The sequence below is a fragment of the Heliangelus exortis genome, chromosome 27 (assembly GCF_036169615.1).
Source record: "Heliangelus exortis chromosome 27, bHelExo1.hap1, whole genome shotgun sequence".
Taxonomy (NCBI): domain Eukaryota; kingdom Metazoa; phylum Chordata; class Aves; order Apodiformes; family Trochilidae; genus Heliangelus; species Heliangelus exortis.
The window spans coordinates 898,610-904,307 of record NC_092448.1 but is presented as its reverse complement, the minus strand read 5'-3'; the positions used below and the strand labels follow the sequence as shown (position 1 = coordinate 904,307).

The window sequence follows — 5,698 nt, the reverse complement described above, 5'->3', positions numbered from 1 at the left end:
ACCCTGGGTCCACCCCCCACGGGGGGGCCCGGACACGGGGGGGTGGGGGTGGGGGGGTGGGAATCCATGGGGGGAGACCCCAAAAACAGGGGGGGAAAATGGGGGGAGGGGGGGTGTTTGGGGGGGTCTGGGGGAGTCTTTCCCAAGGAGCTAGGGTGATTTGGGTGGGGCACCCAAATTTTTGGGTGATTTTTGGGTGGAGGTGGGGAGGTGAAGGGGGGGTGGGGGTGGGGTGGGGGTGGGGCTGCCCGGAATTCCTCATTTCCGGGAAGAATTTGGAGGGGGGCCAAGGAGGGGGGGGAGGGGAGTGGGAAGGGAGGGGGGGGGGGATGGGACATCTGGGGACACAGAGGGACACAGGGGTGACCCCCCAAGACCCCTGAGAGGTCCCCAATTTTGGGGTGCCCCTTGAGACCCCTGAGAGGTCCCCAAATATCTGGGTGCCCCCCAAAGACCCCGGAAAGGTCCCAAATGTTTGGGTCCCCCACAAGACCCCCAGAAAGGTCCCAAATGTTTGGGTCCCCACCCGAAACCCCCAAGAGGTCCCCAATGTCTGGGTGCCCCCCAAGACCCCTGAGAGGTCTCCAAATATCTGTGGGGTCTTGGGGGGCTTGGGGGGATATTGGGGGTTCTGGGGGTACTGGGGAGTTCGGGGGGGTTTGGGGTCATTGGGGGTTTTGGGGGGTATTGAGAATGCCCAGTAGCCCCTCCCAGTGGTTCCAGTAATCCCCCAGTCCTTCCAGTAACTCCTCCCACTGCTCCCAGTAACCCCTCCCACTGCTCCCAGTGCTCTCAGTAACCCCCCAGTGCTTCCAGTAATCCCCCCCAGTGCTCCCAGTAACCCTTCCCACTGCTCCCAGTGCTCTCAGTAACCCCACCCAGTGTTCCCAGTAAGCCCCCAGTGCTCCCAGAATGCCCAATAGCCCCTCCCAGTGGTTCCAGTAATCCCTCAGTTCTCCCTCCCACTGCTCCCAGTGCTCCCAGTAACCTTCCTGTGCTCCCAGAGAGGTCCTGCACATTTTGGGTCCAGTTCTGTCCTTTTGAGGTCTGATTTCAAGTCCAATTTCTGAGCCGTTTTGGATCCATTTTCAGATTCCTTTTGCAATCAATTTCTGATCCTTTTTGGGTCAAATTTCAGTTCCGTTTTGGGTCCAAGTTCTGAATCCCTTTGGAACAAATTTCTGATCATTTTGGGTCCAATTTCTGAAGCATTTTGGGTTCAATTTCTGATTCCTTTTGGATCAAATTTCTGTTCCCTTTTGGATCCATTTTCAGATTCTTTTTGCCACCAATTCCTGATCCTTTTTGGATCCAATTTCTGATCCCTTTTGGGTTCAATTTCTGATACCTTTTGGGTTCAATTTCTGATTCCTTTTGGGTCAAATTTCTTTTCCATTTTGGATCCAATTTCTGAATCTTTTTTGGATCCAATTCAAATGAATTTTGGATCTGGTCCCCTAGATTTTCTCCCAGACTCTGGGGGCTTCATCCCCACCATCCCACATCCATGGTTCAGAATTTATTTTTTTTTTCCTATTCCATTTTTTTTCCTATTCCTATTCCATTCCATTAACCAGCTGTGCAGAAAATGAAAAAAAGAATAAAGAGGAGCAGATTTGGTAGCAGCAAGAAATAAGGGTCAGACACAGATGCAAAATTCAAAACCAAAACCTAAATCAATTTCTTTACATAAATGACAAAAAAAAGGAGGGGAAGAGAGAAGGGAGAGGGGGAATGGAGAAGGGAAAAGGGAGAAAGGAAAAGGGGAAGGGAAAAGGGAAAAGGAAAAGGGAAAAGGAAAGGGAGAAGGGAAAGGGAAAGGGGAAGGGGAATCGGAAATACAGCCTAGATAAGAACATTTAATTTAAAGCTTAGCTGGGAACATCCTATGGCATCATTTTGGTTTCTGGGCACTCTTGGAAAACAGCCCTCAAACCCCAAACTTTTCACCCCTAGCACACCTAGATGTTGTGTTGGGATGAGGAGGAGTTACACCATGAGTATTCCCTGCAAATGACTTGTAACTTTAGGCTAAAAAGCACAACCTTGCTTACAGATGCTCTTCAGCAGTAGCTGAGGATGGGATTTCAAAATGTTTACCTTGTCTGCAGAAGACAAAATCCTGTTCATCAATGGTTCTGCTCCTATGGGTGAACTGGAGATGCTTCCTACTGGACTTCTGTTCAGAACCAGACTGACGCCAGGATCTCCCAGGTGAGTTGAACGGTGAACTGGATTTGCAGCCACTTCCACGTGTGTTCTGCCACCTTCCACGAAGCTTTCTGTTGGCTTTATTTTTTTTTTTTTTTTTTTTTTTTTTTTTTCCCCATCAGTTCGGAAACATTCAGACACAAAGAATTATCTCTGGCAGGAACAGTAGAGGGGATTAGGAATGACCAAAACCCGTTTGACCTGAAGGGTTTTGGGGGGGGGAGGGGGGACAGGGGGGGGAATAGGGGGAGGATGGGTAGCGATAGAGGGGGACAGGAGAGGGGATTGGGGGAGGGACAGGAGAGGGACAAGGGGGCGGGCTTGGGGGACAAGGGGGAGGACAAGGGGAAGGACAGGGGGGGACAAGGGGGGGACGGGGGGAAGGACAGGGGGGACAGGGGGTGGGGGGGGACAAGGGGAAGATAAGGGGGGGCTGGGGGTGGGACAGGAGGGGGACAAGGGGGAGATGGGGGGGGAAGGGGGGGGATAAGGGGGGGAACAGGAGAGGGAGATGGGGGGACAAGGGGGGGAAGAGTGGGGGGGGACGGGGGGGACAACAAGGGGGAGGATGGAGGGGGGAACAGGGGGACAAGGGAGTCCTGTCTGTCCCTGTCACCCCCCCCCCCCCCGGGTGACCCGTGTCCCTTGTCCCCACAGGTTGGGGGGGGCGCTGGGACATCGGGGTCCCCCCGGGGGTCCTCCTGCTGGCGGCCACCGGGCTGGCGTGGGGGGGCTGCTGGGGGTCCTGCTGGGGAGGCGTGAGTGGGGACACGGGGGGACAGGAGGGATGGGGGGGGGGGAAAGGGGGGGGACCGGGGTGGGACAGAGGGACTGGGGGGGGCAGGAGGGGACAGGGGGGGAGGGGGGGGACAGGGGGGATGGTGGGAGAAAGGGACAAAGGGGGAGAGAAGGGGACAGGGGACGTGGAGGTGAAATCAGGGGACAGGGGGATCACGGGGACAGAAGGGGACAGAGGGGGACAGGGGGGACAATGGGACAACGGGGGATGGGGGGGATAGCGGGGGATGGGGGGGATGGGGGGACAGGGGACATGGGGGTGACATCAGGGGATAGGGGGGGACATGGGGGGATGGGGGCGTCATCGGGACATCAGGGGACAGGGGGGTTTGGGGACATGGGGACAAGGGACAAGCTGCTGGGGTGGAATCAGTGGGAGCTGGAAATGTGAGGGGACTGTGGGAGAGGGACACTGGGGACATCGGGGGGATGACCCGGAGGTGACAATCCCGGTGTCCCCAGATGCGTCCCTGAGCCGGGAGCTCAGTGACCTGCGAGACAACCAGGAGCTGCTGGAGAGGAACGGTGACACCGGGGGACATCTGGGGACATCTGGGGACATCTGGGGACACGGGAGGACGTGGGGACAGGGGGGACATCTGGGGACATGAGGGAACATCTGAGGACATAGGCAGACACTTGGGGACAAGAGGGGACACTTGGGGACATGGGGACAGGAGGGACATTTGGGGACAAGAGGGGACACTTGGGGACACGGGGATGGGGGGACAAGGTTGACACGTGGGACAGGGACAGAGAGGGACAGGAAGGACAGGGTGGCACCTGGGGGGGGGACGGGACACAGGGCTGGGGACACAGGGACAGGGACCTGGGGGTGACAGTGGGTGACAGATGGTGGCAGTGGGTGACATCAGGTGACAGTAGGTGACAAGGTGACATCCCCCAGGGTTGGCGCTGGCTCTGGCGCTGTCAGAGCTGGAGGGGAACCAAACGTGGCTGCAGCAGCACGGTGGATGGCACTGTCACCTCTGTCACCTCTCTGTCACCTCTGTCACCCCCCCGTGTCCCTGTCCCCTGGGTCACCCCCTCGCCAGTGTCATTCCCCTGCCCCCCCCTAATATCCTCATTGTCCCCAGTGTGTCCTCCCCTTATCCCCACGGTCCCCGTGTGCCCCCAATGTCCCCCCAGTGTCCCCAGTGTGTCCCCAATGTGTCCCCAGTGTCCCCACAATGTCCCCATGTCACCCCAGTGTCCCCATGTCATCCCTGTGTCCCCAATGTCCCCCCAGTGTCCCAAATATCCCAATGTCCCCAGGGTGTCCCCAGTGTCCCCACAGTGTCCTCACTGTCCCCATGTCACCCCCATGTCACCCCCATGTCACCCCCATGTCACCCCCATGTCACCCCCATGTCCCCAATGTCCTCGTGCCCCCCCCCCCACTCCCTCTGGGTGCAGCGACAGCAGCGCTCCTGGAGGTGCTGTCAGCCAATCAGAGCACGGCACAGAGGAAAGGTGGGGACAGGGGACATGAGGGGGGGACACACCTGAGGACACGGGGGGGGGACATGGAGGAGACATGGGAGGGGGTGTGGGGTCACTGGGGGGGGGAATATGGGGACACTGGGGGGGGGAATATGGGGACACTGGGGGGGGACAAGGGGACACGGGGGGACACACACCTGAGGACACAGAGGGGGGGACATCTGGGGACACGGGGGGGGACGTGGGGTACACTGGTACACTGGGGGTGGTTGAGGGGCACCTCGGGGGGACGTGGACACAGAGACACGGGGGGGATGTGGGGACACTGGGGGACATGGGGGGGAACATGGAGGACACATGGAGACACTAAGGGACACAGTGGGGACATGGAGGGGACATGGGTGAGGGATGTGGGGACAACGGAGGACACAGGAGGGGACACGGGGGGGGACGTGGGGACACCAGGAGACACGGGGGGCCATGAGCCTGGGGGGGACGACACTGGGGCAAGGGTGGCACAGGGAGTCCGGAGTGGGGGGGGGCACAGCAGGGGGTGTCCCCAGGGGTGTCTCCCATAGAGGGGGGGCACCCATGGGTGGGGGGGGGTCCTGAGAGTCAGGGGCACCCGGGGGGTTGTTGGGGGCTCCTGGTGTTAGCGTGGAGACAAACACAGAACCACTCAGGAGAGGTTCTATGTGGTGCTTTATTACAAGGCCCCAGGAACCAGGGGAATGCACCCAAATCTGGCTCCAAAGTCAGTCACAGCGCGGCCACAATTGATCCCAGAAAATTTCGCAATCTAATTACATATTCAGCAGGTTACAGCATTTTCTAATCCATATGCATGTGGAGATTGCTTCATCAGTGAACTGCGACACCGGCTCCTTCTGCGCTTGCGTGCCTCCCTCAGGTGGTCATAGGGATGAAGTGAGGAATCTCTGATGAGGTAAGACGTCTTCCTCGCTCTGTCCTTTTCACCTTCCTTCTCTTGGTTAATGTCCAGCTGGTGTGTGATCGCTTCCAAATTGTTTTTACTCCCAGCTTCCTTCTATCTCTACTCGACTAACTTTGATATGCAGTCTTATCCTTATCTCGCTACTTAAATAAATGCTGAGTACATAGTTTTCCTACTCCCAACAAAGTACCGTTCTTTACAAGGTAAAACTTTTACATATTTCCACATTCCTATTTTCTTCTACCTCTAATTCTAAAATAATCAATTCTAAAATAATAAGATTCAGAATAT

At 57.1% G+C, this 5,698-nt stretch overlaps 1 long non-coding RNA gene across 1 annotated transcript; it reads left to right on the top strand.

Moving 5' to 3' along the window:
• The first annotated feature begins 2,846 nt into the window (after nucleotides 1-2,846).
• LOC139787807 (uncharacterized) lies at nucleotides 2,847-4,185 on the top strand. Its single transcript, XR_011722707.1, has 3 exons — nucleotides 2,847-2,969; nucleotides 3,472-3,534; nucleotides 3,917-4,185. It is a non-coding gene; the product is annotated as an uncharacterized lncRNA (long non-coding RNA).
• Nucleotides 4,186-5,698: the final 1,513 nt, after the last annotated feature.